We start from the raw sequence: 24,707 nt of genomic DNA on the forward strand, positions 1-24,707 counted from the left end.
AGAAGTGAGTATATAGTTATCTTCGGTATATTCATTTTATATAATCATTTTGTTATGAGAAGAGACAATTATAGTTAACCACTTATTAATTAAAAATCATTAAAAATAATCTTCATAAAATTTGAAAAGTTTTTTTGAGCTTTCTAAAATGTATCTGAAAAAAAGAAATAATATGATTTTCCCCAACAATTTATGAATGATCAGAAATATTCTTTTAAGCTATCAGGTCTAAAAAGGAATGTCTCCCCTTCCTAAGTCCACTACAGCACTTCTATTCCAGGGGTTAGATGCCACGCTGTCTCCTGGGTGTGGCAACATGGTTTCTCTCCAGGAAGTTGAAGGGTGAGTTGTGCTGTCCCTTCATCTTTACACTCTTGGTTCCTGTGAATCTCCTTAGGGTCAGCCATAATTATAGTCCTGCACGTGGGAAGGGGGCACACCAAATGGACAAATCATTTCAGATTCTTCTCTGTTGGTCCTGCTTCCCTGGCCCAAGTACCTGCAAGGTACCTCACATGTGGCAGAAGGGTATTTTATTTAATGAATTCTTAAACTTCATGCCTGGAAAATGGCAAACTCTTACTTTCCGTTGCTGTGCTGGGTGTTTTGGTTGGTTTGAATGGCCAGAGAAAGAAACCAAATTTAGCTCACAATGAAGAAAGGTGAATTGAGCTTCAGAACCATGTCAGATGATTGGGAATGTGTTACAGGTCTGCGAGCATGCTGTGACCCCAAAAGAGTCCTCACCAGCAGTCAGCACACCTGGACTTTGGTGACCCCCCTCCCCCCAGGGCTTCCACGTCCCTTCCTGAGATCAGTGCTTCCCAATCATGGTTGCACGTGAGAACCACCAGTGGCGAGGTTTAAAACATCTAAGCCTGAGCCTCACCCAGACCAATTAGTTCAGAATATCTAAGGGTGTGGCCAATCTGTATATTTTCAACATTTTTCCATGTGATTCCAAAGTGATGCTGGGTTACAACCACTGTTCCAGATGAGTATGCCTCCATTTCAATATGAAAGGAGATGCATGGAATCTTGTCAAAATGCAGATCCTTACCTGCAGGTCTGGGTGGAGCTAGAGGTCCTGACCCCCTAACACACTTCCTTAGTTTAGGGTTAGATGGTACTTCTTCGGGGGTCCCCTGTTAACAATACACTAACTTGGAATTACTCATGGATGTGCTTATTCTCCATCTAGGCTCTAAACTTGTGGATTGCCTAGGACATTTTATCTCCCTGCCCATCCAGATTCCAGGTCTAAAGTCCATACTTCTATCTTGATTGTCACTTCTAAATAGCATGGGGAACACAGCCGGTCCATGCCACAAGCAGTCTTCCCACCACGAGTCTAGGCAACAGAGACCATGTGGCCACAGCAGCCCGAGGTGGATTTCTTACCGAGGAATGGTAGGATCTCTTGCCTCACATGTCCTGAGAGCTTCTGAAGACTGAAGACCCCCAAGAAAGCAGCTTTGGTGGGCCACCTCCACTAATTGCTCTGGCCAGTTAATAAGGCCATCCACTCCCTTGAGTTCTGTGTACTCCTTAAATATTTGATATTTATCAAAGCTGTCATTGCTTCCCAAAGGCAAGAGGGAAAAAAGACTGAACGGGTCATTCTCATTCTCCTCGTGTTCTCTTGGCCATTTCCCAAGCTGACTGAGAACAGTTTGCATCCTGTCCAGGCCTCATAATTTCTGGTTGTTAAAGAAAGACACATGGGTATTGCCAAAGCCTTGTGAGACCTTTACTCAGTGTAGCATGACTTGAAGGATGTGGGAAACTTGGAGCGGCCATCGACTTTGATTTTCTTCTGTGGCCCACACAGGAAGCTTCCTATGTAATGGCAAGAGACACTGAGTCTGAGTTAGCTTTTAGGTTAGTTCTGGTTTAAAAACAGGCATATACATTAAATTCAGTGAAGACCTACAGCGTTTCCTCTGTATTTGAGAATCTGTGTTAGATGTCTGGGAGGATGACTTTAATGAGTCATTCATCTTTTCTTCAAGGAGTTTCCAATTGTGAAGAGGGAAAACTGTGAGGCCAAGAGTTATCCAAAAGAATAAAGTGCCATAAGAGCACAGAAGAAAACGTAATGACTTCTATTGGTAGTCATAAAATAAAAAGAGAGACATAGGAGATAATAGGTCAAGGAAAACATAAAAAAAAAAAAAGAATAGAATTACTCAAAACAGAAGGAGTGAGGGCATTCTAGTAGAGAAATAACATGTGCCAAATCATGGAGGTAAAATAGCAAATGACATCATCTCAAAATACAGTCCAGGATGAGCTCAGCAAAGAGAAAGGCAGTGTCCCCAAGACATTTGCCATTATCTTTCAAGTTATTTGAGACTGGTCTTAAAGTTTTCCACCAAACAAAGTTTGTCTTTCCACTGGCAGGCACCTGAGGCATGAGGGCACCATCAGTTTAGGATTTGGTTCATTCAACATAGCCCTGGGCAGGCTCTTCTGGGAAATATAGGCATGATGAGCGAGCAGGATGATATTTAGAGGTGAGACTTCCTATTCCTACTTTAATGCTCTTATACTCCCTTACGGCTTTTGTTTATTCAGTTTTATCCATTCCCTGAGGGTATTGCTCTTTTGGGATTCTGACTATAGATGATGGTCCATATTGGTTTGAGCTCTGAGCACATTTCCAACAGATGTGCTAGGACAGCAGCTTGCACACCCTCTGGATTCCTCTCCTCTCACTGTTTTCTCCTTTTATGGTGTCCACTGCTATCTTGAGAGAGAGAGAGAGAAAGAGAGAGTGTGTGTGTGTGTATGTACACATACATATGTAACATCAGTTTGTATCACTGTCTAACAAATGATCCTAAAACTTGGTGGTTTAAAATCACAACTGTTATACTGAGAAAGCAAGATAAAGATCAAGAACATAATATGAATTAAAGCAAAATAAGTGACCACCAGTGAAATGTGTTTGTGCTTAGTAGGGACATGATCCCTCTCAGTTTGCCTTCTTACTTCTCATCTTCCTCCCCACGCTTTGGGGAGCCTGGGGCCCATCCAACCCCAGGAATGGGAAGTAGAGAGAACAGGAGGGTCAGGCCAGAAAACCGAGAAGGACAGAAGGCAGGGAGAGCATCAGCTGGGGCATCATTAGCATAACTCAATCAGCAACTTACTACATTTGAGTTCAACTGGCGGAGAGGATTTTGGAAGGGCAAAGGTCAGAGTCCAGGTTGCAAGTGAACTGACAAGGTCTTGTGGGAAATGGGGCCATGAAATGAAGCAGGCAAGGATTCCAGTGCTAGTTAGAAATGGGTCTCTGTTTGGCTTAACAATCAACTGACTCTATGACTTTGAATAAATTGCCTTATTTAAAAAATTTTTAAAAGTTGAGTAGTGCAAGTAAAAACCAAAAGATGTCACAATCAGACACAACTTCATGCAATTTCAAAACACTGGAATGAAGAGAAGATTCTGAAAATAGTATTGAAAAGAATGAATTTGACAAGACTTCTGATTTCTCATTAGCAACATAAAAGACACTTGAACCCAATGGAGTTATCCTGCTTTAGCTCTGAGGAAAGCAATTTTCCATATAGGACACTAGAATTAGTTTTGGTAGAAAACAGTGGTTCCTGCTCAGCCATTTTTCCTTCTCCTATTTGCAAGCACTTCCCAAGTCTTGCTATATATTATCTGAGCAGGAATCTTCCAAGGAGGAGACCCCTCCCACAGGTATGGATAACGAGTCATTATTGGTCTAAATCAACTGTGATAAAATCATTCCCCTTTGTTATTGATTGCACGAAGTATCAGAGCTTGCTGGTCCAATAAGTCTTTGGAGTCTTCTGAACAAGACTTTTGTTTTTTTGATAAAGGTTGGAACTCTTCAGGAAGGTCTCTTTTTCCTCACAGCCATTTTCCTGACTCAAGCTCAGTTATTTAAGGATATTATGCTAGGATTTATGTCATCCATCTCGTGACCATGTGGTAATAACCCAACTTGCTACAGATGGCCAAACAGAATAATAGAAAGTGCCTGGGTCATTGATAACATTGTTTAGCCACTGCACCAAGCCTGGTACCACCTACCTCCAGGCTTCCTGCTATTTCAGATAATTAGAGACCTTTATGGGTCAATCCATTGAGGGTATGGCTTGTCACATGCAGCAGAATGCATTGTAACTGACATATGGGCCAAATTATCTATCAGCATGAGATATGAAGATATTTTCATTTCAGACAAAGAAGCGATCAGATATATACTTCTATATTGCCCTTTAGGGATTTACCTGAGGGTTTGTTCCAGGAAATGGAGGGAGGCATCCAGGAAAAGAAACTGTGGCTACACCCCAAAAGGACAATAAGGGAAGTCCCAGCATGCTAGCAAAGAGCCAGGAAGCAACAAACCAGATTGGAAAAGGTTGAAAGGTTGATCAGTGGAGAGCAGGGGGTAGCGAGGAAGGGATGTTCTCAGAAGAACCCAGTGGTGGAAGCCATGGATAGGAAGTATGACTGAGGACCTGGGGGGGGGAATGAGCATCAGATCATGCAAGGAGATGATAACAAGGTAAGAAGAAAAAAAGCAGGTGGGAACCTTGGGTACGGGGAAGGGTTAGGAAATACTTAAGAAAGGTCTGGTTCATATATGAAATGGACTACGTTGTTGCATGCTAATAAATGATGCAAATTAAGGAAGTGGAATCCGCTTACTCTTGTTAGTAGCAATGTCCACCTTTGGAGAACACCGTCAATCATGACATCGGGTCCATCCAGGACGAGCAGTGAACAGTAGGTCATGGTTTTAAAGATTAAGTATCAATATATGTGATATAATCATGTCAGGATAAGTATGTAGAATGAACTTTTGGACAAATATAGATGTTCTTGTAGCTGGAATATTACTGGGAGTGGAAAAGCGTAGGTGATGTGATGTAGGTATTCACAATGGGGTGGAAAATGAAGGACAGATGAAGTCACCAGTGTCTTCAATTTAGATTATGGTGATCACTACAAATTGGTTGGCCTTACAGAAAAAGAAAAAGACAATTATGTTTGTTATTCAATGTTAAAAAGGAAGCAGTATGATAACTGAGAGGAAAAGTATCTTAAACATTGGGGATTTGGTGAGAGGAAAGAATAGTATAAAAGACTAAAGCTGTGTCTTTTATGCTGGAATATCTCATGCAGCCCTGGTGTCTGCCTATTTGTCTTTCAAATTCCACCTAAGACTGTCACCCGCTCTGGAAACGCTCCCAGCTATGGCCACCTCATCCTGGTTGCGTCAACTCATACCTGCATGCCCCTTCTAGAGCATTCTTTCACTCATCCATGCATGTATCAGCAGTTCTTGAGGGCTTATTCTGTTTTAAGATCTGTTGTCAATGCTAAAAGTACAACTGTAAAAAGCAAAACAAGATATATGGGGGCACTCATCTCTTGGAGCTTACATGTTATAAGGAGGGATAGAGATAGAATACAGGATGCAATCATAAGATAAAATGATGAATTACAACTGTGATAGGGCCTGTGAAGGTCCCAGAAGGTTCTGGGAGACCAGGAATGCTTAGGAGGGGACCAAGTTTGGAGGATCCGGGAAGCTCCTTTGAGGGCTGGTGCAGTAGCTGCTCTCGTAAGGATGAAAAGACCTTCACCAGGTGAAGAAAGAGACACGTGGACAATGAGCACAGTGTGAGAAGCCGTGCATTGCAAGAGGGAGGACGTGGGGTTCAAGAGACCCTCCACGGCTCCTGGGAAAGAGTGAGGAGGCAGAGAGAGGCATTCAAGCCATACCGGGAGGGAGCAGGGGCTATATCTTGAGGCCATGCCATAGACATCGCCTTCCTATAAGATACACAAGAAGCTACCAGGGATGAACTTCCATGAGCTTCTTTTGTGAATAGATCAGTGGTGAGCAAACTACAGCCTGTGAGTCAAAACTCGCCCACTACCTGCTTTTGTAAATGAAGTTTTATTGGAACACAGCCATGCCCATTTGTTTGCTTCTTGTCTACCGACTGCTTTTATGATAACATGGCAGAGCCGCGTGGTTGCGTTAAAGCACCTGAGGGGCACAGTTTAAAAGATTGATTTTGCTCCTTATGCAGAAGGCTTGTTGACCCCTGTGCAGAGGACTTTTCATGATTTTATGCTAATACATAAGATGATCTGCGCACTCATTTGTCTCCCCCATTATTGGACTGAATTCTTTAGTGCAGGGGCCATATTCAATTGTATTCAATAGTTTTTCTGACTCCTAAGATAATGGCCCAGTGACTACTCAATTGATTGAGCCAATCGTGCTCACATACCAGCTGTCTATTCCAGCTACTGATTTAACTGACTGGAAAAGTAGGGTGAAGAACACCCAGAAGTTAGTATCTGTATTGGGTCTCAAACCCAGGTTACTTGAGTCTCAGTCCCGTGGTCTTTGTTCTCCCCGCTCCCGTGAGCCTGAAGATCTGCCCTCACTGAAATGTCAGCAGAGCAGGAGACTGAGAGATGCCAGCTCCTTAGATTCCCAATGACTCATTTATCAGAAATAAAGCGTGCCCAGGAGCTTTTTCTCAATCTGTCTTCATCTCCCCTCTACGGCACAGCGTTCTGCAGTGTCTTAGTAAGTTGGGCTCAAAGAGCCACGTCAGGAAGCTTTGGAAGCTCTGAGGAGCCCAGCATGCAGGGCGCAGAAACCTCCACACGGCTACCCCAAATGCCTGCTCACCCCGCCTATCAGGAGGCTAGAAATGCAATTAGGAGACAAGCACCACAGATGCTACCGTTCATAATATCCAGAGGAAACAACCCAAATGGGTAAGACATGAAAGGATAATTTTGCTTATACAAAATAGCAGACTGAAAACCAAAACCAAGAAAAACAAACAGGCAGATGGGAAGAGTGGAGAAGGCATCGGCACAGCTGTGAGCAGGATTTAGGCACCCAGATGTAGCATAATTGGGAGGGGGGAGGGGTGGAGAAAAGGAGGAATTCTGAAAAAAATGATACTGGGGAATAAGAAGTCTCATCTCTCCACCTGCAGGAGAAGGTTTTTTACCCTCACCTCCTCATGTTAGAGTTGCTGAAAGCGATTCCTGGCAGATGGGAAAAGAGGGTTCAAGGACAGAAAGGAGAAATAAGCATCATTCGCAACACAGAAGGCGGGGCAAGGAAGCCGACAGCTGATTGCTATGGAGGAAGGAAGATAGCTGCTGCTGAGAAGAGGCTGAACTGTAGGGTGTAGGTTCATTACTTGCAGGGTTATTTAGATCACAACACATCTGTATCAGATAGCGTTGCAGGGGTGGGAGGGAGAGAATGCTTGAGCCACCAGCCTCCTTGTGCTTACAGTGCTTTCCCCCCCATGCACTGGACAGCTTACAAAGACCGTCTCCATAGTCCCCTCTCCCCAAAATGAGAATAACAAAAAAAGAAATCCTCAATAGTGGATTTTTACCCCGTTTTTAGGGGCTAGGAATCTGAAGGTCTAGATGGAGGAAGCCGTCTTTAAGAGCGGTTGTTTTTGATCCCTGGAGAGTAGTCTTGCAACCACTGAAGTTCAAATGCAAAATCAAAAATATCAGAAGCACTTTTCTGTTGCATAAAACCAAAGATGACCCCAAAAGGGGGCAGCCGTGGCTTCTTTAGCCAATGGTGACTCGGAGGGAAAGCTCTGTTGGCCAGAGAAACCTCAGCCAGTGAGTGGGTAAAGCTCCCTGCCCTGCGCCACGTTGGTCTCAGTTTTCTCTAAATCCTCATCATTTTGATTGCTTTTCTTTATTAGAGAAGTTATGGGTTTACAGAGCAATCACATATAGAATGCAGGGTTCCCATACTCCACTCTCTTAATAACACCTTGCATTGCTCAGGGGCATTGGTTCAAGAACTGCCTTTATAATAATGACTCTAAATGTTAATGGACTCAATGCATCCTTTTTGGCACAACTCATTGTTCATGCATTTTTATTCTCATGACATTGTGAGCCTCTGGAAGGCAGGAATCGGTGGTTGTTCACACTGGCCTCCTCAGAACCCAGAAAAAAGCCATTCCTACAGCTACTACAAGCTGGAGCTAGCCACGCAGAGGTCCCACACAGAGGAAGTGCTCAGGGAAGATGGCGAGGGAGGGAAAAGTTCTGCTCCCACAGGGGGCTGCCAAGAACTGACCTACACTTACCCTGACTCTTCTGGGCGCTTTGCTTGCTATGTCCACCACACACTCCCCCAACCGATGATCCCGGGCTGATGGGTGCCTCTGCTGCTATTTGTGCTTGCGGTGTTTTCCTCCTGTTGGTCTCTGCTGGTTTGAAAGGATTGTGTGCCCTAGAAAAGCCATGTTTTATTCCTGATCCACCTTGCGGAGGCAGCAGTTTCTTTAATCCCCGTTCTCACTGCAGGTTGGAAACTTGATTAGATTATATCCACGGAGATGTGACATGCCCAATTGTGGGTATTAACTTTTGATTAGAGGGAGGTGTGACTCCACCCATTCCCAGTGGGTCTTGATTAGTTTACTGGAATCCTTTAAGAAGGAATCATGTTGGAAAATGCTTCAGTGCCATGAGAACCACGGGAGCCCATGCAGCAGCCACAGACATTTGGAGATGAAGAAGGAAACACTCCCAGGGGAGCTTCATGAAACAAGAAGCCTGGAGAGAAAGCTAGCAGATGACACCATGTTCGCCATGTGCCTTTCCAGCTGAGAGAGGAAACTTGAACTCCATTGGTCTTTCTTGAGTGAAGGTAACCTCTTGTTGGTGCCTTAATTTGGACATTTTTATAGACTTGCTTTAATTGGGACATTTTCACAGACTTAGAACTGTAAACTTGCAACTTAATAAATTCCCCCCTTTAAAAGCTGTTTTGTTTCTGGTATATCACATTCCAGCACCTAGCAAACTAGAACAGTCTCTAAGTGGACTGAATGAGTGCAGCAAGTACATATTTGGAACTAAATAACTTGCTTCTTTCCAAAATAAGATCTTCTCATCTATGACATGTAAATCATAGAGCCTCTTACACATTAGGGGTGCTAAATAATGTTATTTTCTTCCGTTCCTTCAATCCACACCCCCTGCAGGCCTGGGAATGGCAGTGTGATCACCCTTTGCAGAGGGTCCTTGAGCGGGGGTCCCTTCCCAAAAAGACCGCACTGCCTGGGGTCACTGGAAGTGGAGTCTATTTCCCGCATCTAAGAGGGTATGTCTCTTCGTGGGAAGAGAAAAATCAGCTCTGGATCCTGCTCCTGGGCTGTTGGCACTGGCCATTTTGGGGAAGGGGAAAGCTAATCTCACAACATTTTCCCTGGAGAAAAGATGCCAATGCCAAGCACTAGAAAACATCATTAAGGCAGATGAGAAATGAACTGCAGACATTTTTATGAACCCAGAACGCTTTGCTTGGAGTTTATATGGAGACCACAGGAAACCAGGGAGAAAATGACATCTAAAACCCTTTTTTTTTGAGGCTGGTGAGGAGCAATCCTTCTGCTCAACAGAAGCTGTTATTGAAAGGGGACGTTTCTGTGGGGGTCACATCAAAACAAGTCTTATTCCGAAAGCTCGTGGGCCTGTCAGAGAAGGAGTGCCTCAGGTCAAACAGACGTGGGCTCAGTGCCTGGCTTCTTCCAGAATTGCAGAGAAAATCTTTCCTTCTGATTCCAGAACACTCTGGGATCTGACCTTTGGAGAGGCTGTTTTGTTGAAGTCTCTGTGGTTACAGCATTGTATCTGTTATCTTTATATATTCTTCTCATTTTTAGTTTCATATGACAAAACGAAGCTCAGAAAGGTTGAGAAACTTACACATATGGTTAAGTAGAGGAATCAGAATTTGACTCTGCATGTTTTGTTTGTTTGTTTGTTTGGCACAAACAACAGGAATCCAGCCCAGGTCTCTGGCATGGCAGGTGAGAATTCTGCCACTGAGCCACCATCACACCTCCCTTTGTGTGCTTTCTTTATCAGGTGTCCTCTCCACCCAGACCCAGAGATGCAGATTTAAGGCAAGGATAGGCAAAAGACTGTGCACATAGGATTGTCCCCACATGAAGTCTCACAGGTCTGCATTTAGTTTGGGCCACAGGCTCAGCAGGATTGATTTCTCTGTAAATCGAGGCGTTTTGAAGGCATTGATCCACAGTGAACTAAGAAAGAGTGTGCAAACTCCTGGCAGCTTATTTCTGCCTTTACAGTCTTGCGATTGCATGTTATCGCTGGAGCCCAGGGAGTGGAAAGGGGCTAAGGGTCCAGAAGTTTCCTGAAGTGCTGCTCTTCCCTCTTGGTACTGACATCCTGTGGCAGTCTCTGTAACTGCAGCCTGCCTTGATGCCAGAAGAACATTCCATTTTGCCAAATTGATTTTACTTATTCATGCATTAATTGAGCCAGAAATGGCTAAGCACCAGGAAGGTGTTAGGGACTGTGCTGGGCGCCTGGAAGTATTAATACGTAGTTACAGAAACCACGGGGAAGCTAATGTAACAGCTCAGCTGACAAATGTGGGAAGAGCTGGCATCAGAGAACCTGGCGTGCAGGCTCTCTGCTGTTCACCAGCGGCAGTGCCACTTCCCTGCCTCCTCACAGTGACCACCCAGGAAGTTTCTCATTCTCACTGCAGGGCTGAGGTGCTGAAGTCAGGAGAAGCGGTTAAATTAGCAAACTCAGGGTTCCAGCGTGCATTGGCCTAATCCCAAAGTAGAGCTAGGCTGTCCTGTGAGCAAGGAGCAAGGACAGCTTGATTCTAGCTGTGTAGATTATGTGTGCATGTGTGTATGTGCGTGTACATGTGCACATGCATTGTATGTGTGCTGTGTGTATTTGTGGGTGTGGAAAGGTTTCTTGGAAGAGATGGCATAGAAAAAATCTTGAAGGGTGACCAAGTTTATTTCATGCACTTTAGCCCATGAAAAGAAAAGATCATTAGATTTTCCAGATGTCTAGTGGTTAAATTTTTCAATTTAATTCAACTCATCAACCCCAAACCCACTGTTAGTATTATTATGTATATACCTCATCTGGTTTTCTGTGCAAATTTATAAATACATGAATATGTAAATAAACAAAAAAAAAGAATCACAGAGGATATGCTGTTTTGTCACCTGCTTATTTTTTTACTTAATATAAAACATATTGCTGTGAACCAATTACCGCAAACTTAGTGACTTTGGGCAACATCCATTTATTATTTCATAATTCTGTGGGTCCAAAGTCCAAGAGGGCTCACTGGAGTTTGCTGCTTAAGGTCTTATAAGGCATCAGAGGGCTGGGTTGTCTTCTGCAGGTTTGGGGAAGACCCTGCTGCCAAGCTCATATTGGGGGTTGACAGACCCCAGCTCTTAGCCACTGGCTTTTTTATGCATCTCGGTCTCTTGGTTGCTCTCACTGTTCCTTGCCATGGGTCAGTTGCTCTCAGCAGTGAAGGCCCCCTCTCACTCTTTTTGGGGGTATGGCCATCCTACCCCAAGAAGATCCTGCCTCCCCAGAGGTAGCTCGCTGCTGTCCTGTAAACACGAGTTTTCCATATTGTGGCGTCTGCCCGAGCCTTTTCCTTTTAGAGGGCTGGGCAAAATCCTGTGGTGTCAATGCACCACCGTTTAAATGAAGTTGCATTGTTGGAGAGTTTGGATTCTTTCCAAATTTTGCATTTATAAGCAACACCGAAAATACATGTTATTTTGTGCTGTTACTAGACAGGTGCCTGACAGTGGACTTTATGGACCCAAATGTATGGTTTTTGACACAAGGTATCATATGGAAAAGCCAATGGTATTCCAACCACAGCAGTAAGTTTTTTCAGCTTTGCCAATCTTTTTATTGAGATTGAACATTTTATCTCATGTATTGTATATTTGGAACTCTTACACTTTTTCCTGTACACATCCTTTGCCTCTTTTTCCATGAAGTTGTTATCTTTTTCATAGAATTGCATTAAAGTGCTTTAACTCTTGAGAGTATTGACTCTTCTACTGCCAGGAATGCCCCACATTTTATCTCAGTTCATTATCTTTCAATTTCAGTTGTGGCATCTTTTGATGGATAATAGAAGGTTGTTTAAAATGTATTAATGTTTGCGTTTATGGTTTGGGTCTTCGGCAAAATAGTTCAGAAGGCCTTTTTCACATGTATTTTCTTTTGAGATTATGTTTCTTATGGAGATATTTAACTTGGTCATAAATTAGGAATTTTATGTTATTTTTTCAAAAGGGTAATTTTTGCTCTCTTTCTGGACTTTCTAGACCTCACTGCTCTGATTTCCTCAATATTCTCCACACTATTTTTTTCTTTTATTGTGAAAAATAACATATACAAAATATGCAATAAATTTCCAAGTGCATTTTAACAAGTAGTTATACAACAATTTTTAAAGTTTGGTATGGGTTATAGTTCCAAGATTTTTCATTTTTTTTCTAGCTGCTCCAAAACACTGGAGACCAAAAGAAATATCGATATAATGATTCAGCAGTCATATTCCTTTGTTAAATCCTATCTTCTCTATCATACTCTTCTTTCTCTTCTTTTTTCTTTTGTTCTTCATTAAAAATAACACATATACAAAAAAAACCCAAGAAATTTCAAAGTAAGTGCAACAAATAGTTGCAGAGCAGACTTCAGAATTTCTATGGGTTACAATGCCACAATTTTAGGTTTTATTTCTAGCTGCTCTAAGGTACTGGAGACTAAAAGAAACATCACTATACTGATTCAGTCTTCATACTCATTTGTTAAAGCTGACTTTATTTGTATAACTCCACCTTTTATCTTTCTCTCACTCTTTAGGGGTACTTAGGCTATGGCCATTCTACCTTTATCATGCCATAAGGGACCATCAGTAATATGGGATGGGGGGTATGGAACTAGCTGAAGTTTTGGAGAGGCTGGCCCCTCTGCATTTCGGGGCTTATCTGGTGGTTGTAGGCTTCTGGAAAGTTACCCTAAAAATTTCCACATGCATGTATGCCTCTCCCTGTGAAAGCTTCTTGAGTGCTTACACATTTCCACATGTGTGTGCCTCTCCTTGTGAGGGCTTTCTGAGTGCACACACATTTCCATGCACATGTGTGTGCACTTAGAAAACCCTCACAGATAGAGGCACACACACACGTGGAAATGTGCAAGCACTCAGGAAGCTCTCACAGGGAAAAGCAGTGCATGTGCATGCACTGGAAAGTTCTCACAGAAGGAGGCATATGCATGTGCATGAAAATATGCATGCAGTCAGGAAGCTCTCAAAGGGAGAGTATCTCTCACTTGTGTGTATCTCTTCCTTTGGGAGTTTCTCGAGGGCACACACGTGGGTGCATCTCCCTCTGAGAGTTTTCTTAGTGCACACGCATTTCCATCTGTGTATGTGCTTCTCTCCATGAGAACTTCCCAGTGCATGTGTATTTCCACTTGTTGCATGTACTTCTCCCTGTGAGAGCTTCCCAAATGCATGCACATTTCGACACACACGTGTCCATCTCCCTGTGTGAGGTTCCTGTATACATGTGCGTTTCCACACATGTGTGTGCCTCTCCCTGTGATAGTTTCCCAAGTGCACTGCTTTTCCACATGTGTATATCTGTGTGCCTCTCCCACTGAAAGCTTCCTGAGTTGACGCATATATCCACACACAAGTGTGTGTCTCCCCTCCCTGTGAGAACTTCTCCAGATAATGGATATTTCCATGTGTGTATGCGTCTTCCTGTGAGCACTTCCTGAGTGCACACACCTTTCCATGTGTGTGTGTACCTCTCCTTGTGAGTGCTTTCCAAGTGTGCTGCTTTTTTGCCCTGCCTAGATCGAGGGCTACCCTTGCCATCACCACTTCCAACAGGCTGCCCCATCTGCAGCACATAAATAGAACTTTATTTTCCTGTTAGCATTGAACTTGTCTCCTAAGAAGAAATAATGACGTAAGGAGAAGAAAACCACCATTCCATCAGTACTGAGGAATAAGTCACATTAGAGGAAAGCGGAAAAAAAAGTTGCATTCAGTATTTCACTATATCTCTGCTTTTGGTGCAGGGTGCAAGTCCAGAGCTGGGAGAATATATCCCTGAGGGGGCAGGGGCTTCTGTGAAGCCCTGCTCCAACCTCGTCAGGGACCTACCACCTAGCACCTGTGCAGCAAGGATGACTCGAACATTAGAGGCCCTGGTGGGTGTGGAAGGAGCTTTGATAGAAGGTATACTCGTGAGAAAGCATCAGTTGCTGGGGGAAATAAATGTTCTAAGCAGTGGTTGTGTGCCAAGGAGCATGCTAGGTGCTGCAGGCACATCTCAAACTCATTTAATTCTCACATCAAGCCTGCAGGCAAAATACTATCCAAGTTTTGTAGGTACTGAAAAGAAACCTCAAGGAGGTTACCTAGAATGCCCAAGACTCTAATAGCTAGTTGGAGACTCAGAGGAGATTTTATCGTAAACTTCTGGACATCAAACCCTGTTGCTCTTTCTACTTTTCGAATCTTAACTTCTGAAGGGGTCTACAGAATTGTAAAGCATCCCTGCAGGTTCAAAGCCCTACTCTCGTCTACATACAGATGATTGCAGAGGGTGTAACTGGAGAAAAATGGTAATGATTCCATGAAAATCTGTCTTCCCTGCTGAGAAAACTGAGTGCTCAATTTAGGATGAAATCAGAAGATGATAATTAAGCCTCGGTATTTTTTCTCCCTCTCTCCTTCCTCTCTTTTTCCTTTCTTTTACTCATTAACTCAGCAAATGATTTCAAGCATTTATTCTGTGCCAGCCCCTATACTGTGCACAAGAACTAAAGAGAGAATGTCCACTCTTACACAGTTCTTAGCCTAGCAAGTGAGATGGTAAGATGGAAACTCAGGGTGATCTACTTCACATGATACCATATATCTGTGTTATTTCCATTATCACCATGGCATGCCACAGGGGTCCCAGGGAGGAGATGAATTATTTCATTCTTAGGGAAAAGGGAAGGCTTGGGAAGGCTGCATGAGCAGAACCTGGACCACCTACCTGAGGTCAGCTGCTGAACAGGCTTGAGGGGTGCGGGGATGAGGCTGGAGAGAGGAGCAGTCTGTGATGAGAGAGTGTGGACACAGTTGGGAAAGGAGATGCCACTTTCCCATTCTAGTTTCCACATCTCTTTACTGACAGAGGAGAATATGATTGTTAAATTAGGGAACTAAAGCTGGGCATGGTCAACTCAGAATCCCATTTTTCCTCCTCCTTAGAGCATATGCCCTCCTTTGATTTATCAGGCTGCAAGACTTACCTGGACAGGTGCCTTTTCATGAAGGTCTTCTGAAGGCTAGCCTTATCTTTACTAGGGACCTGGCTGGCTCTTTCTGGGTTTTGGTATTGGTCATCTAGCTGAATAAAATAAAATCCACAAATTATGTCCTCTAATCTGGCTTATGTCATTATTAAATGTGATAATTGGGCCCCAATGTTTACATTTTGCTAATTTCTCAAGTTTTTCAGAGCCCCGGTTTGTAAAGAGTGTGCCACTGCTGCAGGTCCCATTGGAAATCCAAACGGATGATGAGCTTGAAGGTAAAGCGATGCTGTCTTCTAAAGGCTTATGATCTTCTCCAGATCAGACCTGTTTCTGGTCGGATGGAGGGACGGAATACTGCGGTTCCTCATTGGATAGACTCGGGGAACGCAGACAGGGTTTGAATGAAAGAAACTGAGCCAAGAAAGACTTGGTGCTGGACCAGGATTTTCAAATTACTAGTGGTCGAACTATAAATACAACTGCTTAATTTATTTGTCTTTGCTTCCTGATTTGCTGTACGAGGGAAGTAAAATCTATTTGTCTTCAGTGGATTTTTATAAATATGAAATAGTGAAGGGTAAAGGAGGAATTTGTGTAGAGTATGGGTCTGTAGCAAAGTTAATTACTTTCCTGGGGCTGGGATGTCACATTTGGGGTAAGAGCCATATTATATTTGAAAGAAAGTAGCTGAAAGAATGTACATTCTCAGGACTCCCTCTATTATTAAAAAAAAGCATAATTCTACGTCGGAACATCATGGCCGGTTCTCTTGTGATAACGCCTTAGGTATTTATTTGTGATAGCACCAAGTAGACACATTTTTGGATCTACCATCTCTATATTCTACCACTCCAATTCAGAGCAGTTAAGTACTGGAAAGCTAGTCTTATTGATGAAGAAGTAATGGGCAAATAGCCCAGTGACTACAAAACAGTATAATACTGCTGTACCCTTCCAAGGTCTAGGGATAGCAGCAAGACCGGAATCATTATGTCACTGAAAGGCAGGGTGATGGAACAGCCAAGAACGCTTGTATGGAAAACAAGTGATAACTGGAAGACTCCTACTTCTGGGGAAGTAGAACTGGGATACTTCTACTTCTATTGTAGTCTCACTAACTACAGCTATAAACCTGTGTGTGTTTAAAACAAACATAAGAAGATGCAGAAAGGTGCAGAGAAGAAGAAACCAGACTGAATAGAGGTGCCAGGAGTTGAGGAGAGGCAATGAGGTTGCTTTCTCAGCTTCTATTTAACTGGAGATGAAGAGGTTGAGGACATGGAAACAGCAGTGAGTACAGACAGGAACCCCCCCACCGCCAAAAGCCTGCTGGTCAGTGTTGACTGCCCTCCCCTGCACCCCACATGCAATGCCTGTGGAGATCCCAGAGGGTGGGCTCCCACTCACCACGCCCAAAGGTCCCACCCTTCTTCTCAAGTGCGGCCAGAGAGGCACGGTGTTGACCACTGCCCGGCAGTGATGAAGCCACCACCCCCAGGGCGCCAGGACCCCTGTCTCTTTCCAGCAGTAACTAGGATCCCCCAACCCCTCTGGTTTCAACAGAAGCCAAGTGGGGAAACAATTGCATACCAAGATTGTGTGGTCGTTATTCCAAGTATGCCAGACTGGCTCAGAATTCAAAAGTCTACTGATGTAGAGATCATTTTAATAGGCTAAGGAAGAAGAATTATTGCATCAATAAATGCAGAAAATACATTGAAATAGTCAACACTTATTCGTGACAAAAACTCAGGAAAACAGAAATAAAAGAGAACTCCCACAACTTGATCATGAGGTCCCTATGAAAAAAACATTACAGCTAGCATTATACTTAATGGCAAAAAACTGACTGCTTTTCCCCCAAAGATTGGGAAAAAGACAAGAATAGTTGCTTTCACCACTCTTATTCAGAATGGTGCTAGAAGTTCTAGTCAGGGTAATAAGTAAGAAAATGACATTAAAGGCATTTAGCAATAATCTATATTTTCATATATAATACCTGAAGAGTTTCCTAGAAAGGAACAGAAGTTTCTCAAAAAAACAAGGCAAGGTGCTAAAGCCTTATGTATAGATCTAGGCTTCTAGCCTCAGTGGTTGACCTTCCTCTGCATACTTTCTACATCCAGCACAGTTATTGACCTGTGGGGGGAAGGAGGAGGAGAGGAGAGAAGAGGAGAGGATGGGAGGGGGGGAGGGGGGAAGAAAACCAAACGGACCTTTGATAGAAGACTCACACCTTAGACAAAAGCACCACAAAGTGGGTCAAGACCTAAATGTAAAGTGTAAAGCTGTGGAAAGCTTAGAGGAAGGAAATGGAAAATCTCCAGGATCTAAGGTGAAGCGCTTATTTAGATTGACACCAAACCATGGTCCATAAAAGGAAAAATGGAAAACCTGGAATTTATTAAAATAATAATAATAATAATCCATTTCCTCTGCAAAACCCTGTTAAGCGGATGAAAGGTAAGCATAGAGTGGGAGAAAATAGTCACAAACCACATACCCAACAAAGACACTGTTAGTACCCTAAATATAAGGAGTTCTTAAAATTCAACAGTAAAAAGACAGACAATCCAATAGGAACACCGGATATATTTCACCAAAGCAAAGATTCAGATGGCAAAGAAGCACATGAGATGGTCAACACTGATAAATATTAAGGACATGTAAATTAAAATCACAGGAACGACACAGGAACTTTTAGGAAAGTAACACTTTTCAGTAAGACACTGTATTAGTGGATGCATATCACAATGTATTTCTTAAAATGCATAGAATTTTCTTGCAGCAAGAGTGAATTTTAATGTATGTAAGTTAAAAAGATCATTTGGGAAGCTGATGGGATACCAGCGTTAAAATGCAGAATATGAGAAAACTTAGCTGTAATACAACCTCACTGAAGGCATTAGAAATAAAAGGTTCTGACTTCATTTACTCTGGAGAAATTGGGGTCTGTAGGACTAAAGGCAAAAGAAACCATGCATGAACACTGTTCTGTAGTTGATAAGGTTATTTTCCCTGGAGTTTTGGGCTAACAATTCTGATAGAGCCCCATACATTTACACAGAAAGTGAACAGTTAATTAAATGTATGGCAGAGAGAGGATCCGAGTTCCTCTCTGTTGGGGGGTGTTTACTGATAAGAAAGGAGAGGAGGCTAGACTCTTCTGCATTGCTATGGATTCAAGTTGGAGATATCAGATGACTCATGTTCAGCATAATGCAGACACAGAGGGTTATATCTAGAAATATTTATAGAGGTATGTGCATGCATATACATGGGCTAGTAAATGCACAGGTTTCCTGGCTCTGTCATAGATGCATGCATGTACATGGTTAGTATACACACTGCATTCTTGGCTTGTCACAGACGCATGATGCACACAATTGGTTTACACAGGTTTCTTGGTTCTGCCATAGATGCATGCTTGTACATGGGTTAGCAAACACCCAGTTTTCCTGGCTCTGTCATAGATACATACACAGTATACACAGGGTACCTGGCTCTGTCACGGATGCATGGATGTGCACAGTTAGTATACTCGTAGGTTCCCTGGCTCTGTCATGGATGCATGGATGTGCACAGTTAGTATACTCAGGTTCCCTGGCTCTATCACGGATGCATGGGTATACACAGTTAGTATACTCAGGCTCCCTGGCTCTGTCATAGATACATGCATGTGCATGGTCAGTATACACAAGTTTCCTGGTTCTGCCAGCAGAGAGGGCTTTGGAACAACAACACCCCAGCAGCAATGAGCACACCTAGTGCCCTGGTCTGTCTCTATTTCTCCAATAAAAAGAATCAAGCTTCTTGGAGGAGTTTCTATTTCTAGACTGAAGCAGGAAATGTGCAAGGTGAATCTGGAGCATCTTGGAATATGAGAAATTAAGGAAATGCTGAATAAAACCAAAGACCCACAGTGATTAGGTATGCCGAGGGACCCAGGAGCCAAGTAAAGAACTCCCAAGGACCCCAGCTGAAACAATCTGAGCAAAATAAATGCACTGGTGTTGCATATAACCCAAACTATGAAATACACACTCATTAATAAAGGATTGAAATAATAAATGAGGAAAGAGACAAGCATCTCATTTAGAAGAATTCCAAATAATGCATGCAGATCCCTTGCCCTCGTGGAGATGAGGCATAGCCCGCATTCTTTGAGCGTGGGTGCATATAGTGACTTCCTTCCAAAGAATACAGTTTTTAAAGGGGGGAATAAAGACTGACCTTCAGCAGAGAACCTTACAAGCACTGCCTCTCTTTTGATCGAGGTCAGCACTATCAGCGGCATCGTATGGTGAACACGCACCCTGGAAATGATATGATGAGATCTGTATTTTACTTTTGCAGCCTTCCTCACCCAAATCCAAATTGCAATCTCATCAAGAGAAAATCACCCGGCAAATCCCAAAAGAAAGACATTCTGCAAAGTACTGACCAGTAATCCTCAAATCTACCAACCTCATCATAAACAAGGAAGTTCTTAGAATAATCCACAGCCAAGAGGAGGCTCAGGAGACAGGATGACCAGATGTGCTGTATTAATTTGGCTGGAATCCTGGAGCAAAAAAAGGACATTAGATACAAAGAAAGAAAATCTGAACAGAGTAAGGGCTTCAGTGAATAATAATATAGCAATATTTGTTGCATAATTTTAACAAATATATCATAATAAAATAGATGTTACCAATAGGCAAATCTCGGTATGGGATGTATGAGAATTCTGTATTTTCTTCACAAATTTTCTGTAAACCTAAAGCTATTTCAAATAATGAAGTATATTTTAAAAATTGAAAAATAAACAGTGAAGTATGGCTACACATCTAGAAGAATGGCTAAAATTAATTGAAAAAAGAAACACTAGTTATTTTATGGAATTAAGAATGTGTTGTTAAAAATGTTAGGTATGATAATGGTGATGTGATTGGGTTGTTGTTTTTTTGCTTTTTTGGAGGGAGTTCTTATATTTCAGTGGTACCTATTGAAGTCCATTTTAAAGTGAGATGATAAAATTCACATACTCAGTTTCAAATTGTTATAGAAAAGAATCAATAAGTGGAGGTGTGGTAGCAACAAGATTTGTCCTGGGATCATAATTGTCAAAAGTGAGTGCATGCTTACGGGTTCATATGTCATTTTGTCCCTTTAAAAAACATGTTTAAACTATTCCATAAGACAGAACGATAAAAAATAGAAATAAATTTTAATGCAATGCCAGAATGCGATTCTAATAATGAATGGAAGGTTACCCAGCAAACAAGACAGGTGCTGAAGTGTTATTTATGCTTTGCATACTTTCAACATCAGGCACAGTTACTGAACCTGTGCTTTGTGCAAGGCGATCCCAGCTAACCACTGTGGCGAGGGGGAAAGAATTACAAAAAAGGAATAAGGCAACCATCAAAGAGTTTACAAATTAGATGGAGATGCATATTATGGATACCTGCAAAATGAGCTAACATCAATATCTGACGTTGTACATTGTAGCTTCAATGACTTATGCGCAGGCTGACAATGAAAAATGGAGGGCAATGGTCTGAGAAGCACAGGGGACACGTGTGAGATACAGAGAGGAGAACTAGGCTGAGTGGGGTCGTCCCAGGCATGGCAGCTTGGCTGGTTGTTTTTTTTTTACTGAGAAATTGTCCTTGCATCCTTCCAGGGCTACTTCCTGGGGTGACAAATGCTCCAGCCACTTTCTACTAGGGAGCTTCATGCTAATGGAGCAATACCATGTATCCATGAAGGAATGAAACTCCAGGGAACAGAGGCCCTTTCATATCACAGCATGTTTAATTTATTTAAACACAGTTCAGGAATATGGATAGATCTAAGGCAGAGACATTCAAAACAAAAAGATTGGAAATGTAAAGTCTCCGAGGCAAGGGCGTAGCATAGATGGGGGATTTCTTTCATGCCATCTACAAGGGCCCAGTGACCTGCAGTGAGCTGACCAGATGGCCAGTGTTCACCAGGCCACAGAGGGCCAGGAAGTCCAGCTAAGCAGCAAATGTACCTCAGGACTAGAGCTGGAGGCAGAGTTTATTTTCAGCCAAACCCATCCTTTGAAGTGCAAACAAACCCATCCTTTGTTTAACTGCATAAGCTATAAAGTAACATCCTCAGCACCCATTGCAGAACGTGTCCAGTGCCAGCAGGACTGCACCTGTGCCAGGTGACGTCAGCTCACTCCTCCAAACGCACAGGTTCACCAGGGCCACCTCCTTCCGAGATTGCAGAATTCAGAGTTCTGACTCGGAAGACACACATCAGAAAATGCAATAGTCTCCAGTTCGTGTAGCTTCCAGATGAATCCCTGCGTTAGGCATTTTTCAAAAGCAAGGAAACTGTAACTCACAAAGAAGTAGCAGAAATGTCGCTGAACTCAGTCTCAGAACGTGGTTTTAGCCCTGGGCCTATGGTTTCCTAAATGCGTGTAACCTAAGATCGCTCATTTATGTTCTTTGGTACTGAGTTTTCTCATCTGTAAAATGGGTTGATGGAAAGACTGAACAGTCTCAGGTTGGGTTAAAGAAAAGCTTTATTCCATCAGGAGTTAGAAACAGGGTAAGATAATGGGTAATTGGAGCTGAAGGGATACAGACTGTGCAACAGGACTAGATACAAAAACTCAAAAATGGACAGCACAATAATACCTAATTGTAAAGTAATCATGTTAAAACACTGAATGAAGCTGCATCTGAGCTATAGGGTTTTTTTTTTTACTATTATTATTACTTTTATTTTTTTCTCTATATTAACATTTTATATCTTTTTCTGTTGTTTTGCTGGTTCTTTTCCTAAATCGATGCAAATGTACTAAGAAATGATGATCATACATCTATGTGATGATATTAAGAATTACTGATTGCATATGTAGAATGGAATGATTTCTAAATGTTGTGTTAGTTAATTTTTTTTTAATTAATAAAAAAAAAGAAAAAGAAAAAGAAAAAAGGGGCCTAGATTGTAAGCTGATCTAACCTGATATTTAGAGGTAAGAATGAAGCCAGTCAGACTGGGGTTTAAGTAATTCAGAACATGGGTAAGGAAGACAGTGTCTGAATTTTAGGACTACATATACAAAAAAAAAAAAAAGAAAAGCGTTATTGACTGTAAGTGCTTGTATAAATTGAACACATGTAGTTTATCATTACCAAGTACACTTTTTATGTCATTTAAAGTGATGGGGTGTAAAATCTGTTCATTCACAGAATACACACTGAGCGCTTACTTCAGGTATTAGGCCATGTTAGGCACTGGGGGAATGACAGACATATTCAAAATGCCCCAGAATAGGGGGCAGCCAGACATTATTCAAATAAAGAGTAGTCATGAAATTTGCTGCACACACACTTTTGAAGAACCTTGCCAGGTGCAATGAGAAAGGTATAAGTAGGACTCCTACTTTTCGGTCAGATAAAGGACATCACCTCTCTGATGTAGATTGCCGAGTGAAGGACAGCAGGTCTTCAGGAGACAGGTGTAGGGAACGGCATGCTACACGAGAGAACAGCACATCTGAAAACCTTTGTGCGTTCCCAGGATTGGAAGGTGGGTGTCATGGAGCCTGGGGAGCCCAGGAGAGCCTGACGGTGGGCGAGGCTGGGGGGATCTGGCCAGGAGTTGGATCAGCACCATTAAATTCAGTAGCCTCCAGCCCCCTGCGGGGTTCAGCAGTTGGACTGTGGCTGCTGACGTGCTGCACGTGTAAGAGAAAACCTGCTCTCTGAAGCTTAGCAGGAAAAAAGGCAAAACACTTTACTAATATTCTAAAGTATTGAGTATATGCTAAAATGGTAAATTCGGATATATTATTGAAGTGATTGAACCTTTTTCTTTTTAGTTTTCTAATGTGTCTACTAGAAATTTTAATAAGAACCGTTATAGACAACTATTATAAATGGATGGGTTTATGAAAATATGAACCTATACTGGAGACACTAGCAACCTAAAAAATGAAATATTCAAGATAACATTAACTCTCCTTGTCCCCTTGACAATAACCATCCTTATCAATCTTGTAATTATTACACCACTGCATTCATTTATAGTTTATACACACATTCATTCATACAAGCCTACACACAGAAAGAGTTTTAGTATATGTGTAGATTACAGAGTCTTCTTTTGAAACTTTGATTATGTGGTATCATACTGCATTTATTATCTGTGTCTTATAAGGAATTTATTCAAATGATACATGTAGCTATGGTTGAAATTTTCACTATTTACAATTCCCCTGTAGGAATAGGCTTCATTTAAAAAACCTATTTGCTGTTAATTGACATGTTAGCATTTGGGTTATTTCTGATTTTTTGGGTTCATGAATACTGTTGTTACCAACATTTTCCTTTTTGTCTTCCGGTGCATGCAAGTAAGAATCACAAATGTACATGTCTAGAATTAAATTTTTTCTTTATAAGATGTGTGTATCCTACACAATGCCATAACTTATTAAGCTAGGTGACACCCCCCCAAATAAAATGGTTATACCAATTTATATTCAAAGCAGCAATGTAGATGTCTTTCTTAAAATCCACGGACTTATCAGTACTTTACTTATTCCCAAACGGATAAATGCATAATTTTATCTCGTTATAGTTTTAATTTATATTATTTTATTACTACTGAGATTGGGCATCTTTTTCAAATGGTCATTAATCTCTTCAGAGAAAAGTCTGCCATGCAGGGTTCTTTTGTCCTAATTAATAGTTAGCACCTTATGGGTTCTGCATACTAACCACTTGCTGGTTATTTTAAAGTGAGTATCTTCCTTCTCCCAGTTTTCAGCTTATCTTTTTGCTTACATTTTGGAAGTACTGTATTTTATGCTTGGTATCCACATGCATAGTTCTTAATTTTAGTATAGTACAATTCATCAGTTTGCTCTTTATTTTTTGTGCTTTTTACCGTTTTTAAACAAAACCTGTACTCCATAATCGAATGTCTGCTACTGCCTGTGCCATGAAGTTTAAAGTTTTACCACCCACATCTAAGTTTTTATTCCATATGAAGCTGATCTGGGGGTAAAATGAATTTGGCATTCATTTTTCTCATCTGTTTCTTTTAAATATGGGACAGCCACAATTCCTGACCCTATTTACTGACTGGCACACAGTACCCACTCCCTGTTGCATGAAATAGGACGTGCCTGTGCCTGGAGCTCTTTAGTTCTCACTTTTATCTTTAAAAGCTCTCTTTTATCTCACTTTTATTGATATTTACAAGATCAAATGTGTGGCATTGTTGATCCATTCTTATTTCATGAACCTCTTTACTCTTCTGTCTTCTTCTATGTGCTTGTTTTAGTCTAACTGCTTGGATATTGGGTTTAGTAATTTAGTGATTTTCAGTCTGTTCCTTTTTTCTTTTTTAACTTAATACAAGCATTTAAGAGCAAATATTTACTTGTAACTATTTTTAGTTGTCTCCTACTAATTTTGATATGTAGCATTTCTGTTATTGTTGGCCTCTAAGCATTTTTT

General features: G+C 41.8%; 1 long non-coding RNA gene across 2 annotated transcripts in view; it reads left to right on the top strand.

Annotated features, from left to right (window-relative positions):
- LOC143676126 (uncharacterized) overlaps positions 1–24,707 on the top strand; it is a 47,649-nt gene that overhangs the window by 21,441 nt on the left and 1,501 nt on the right. The window contains exon 6 of one of the 2 annotated variants that reach the window (XR_013171846.1): positions 15,409–15,488. The exons of the other annotated variant lie outside the window; for it this stretch is intronic. This is a non-coding gene — a long non-coding RNA (uncharacterized LOC143676126). The remainder of the gene's footprint in view (positions 1–15,408; positions 15,489–24,707) is intronic. 2 annotated transcript variants of the gene reach the window in all.

The sequence above is a fragment of the Tamandua tetradactyla genome, chromosome 3 (assembly GCF_023851605.1).
Source record: "Tamandua tetradactyla isolate mTamTet1 chromosome 3, mTamTet1.pri, whole genome shotgun sequence".
Lineage (NCBI taxonomy): Eukaryota > Metazoa > Chordata > Mammalia > Pilosa > Myrmecophagidae > Tamandua > Tamandua tetradactyla.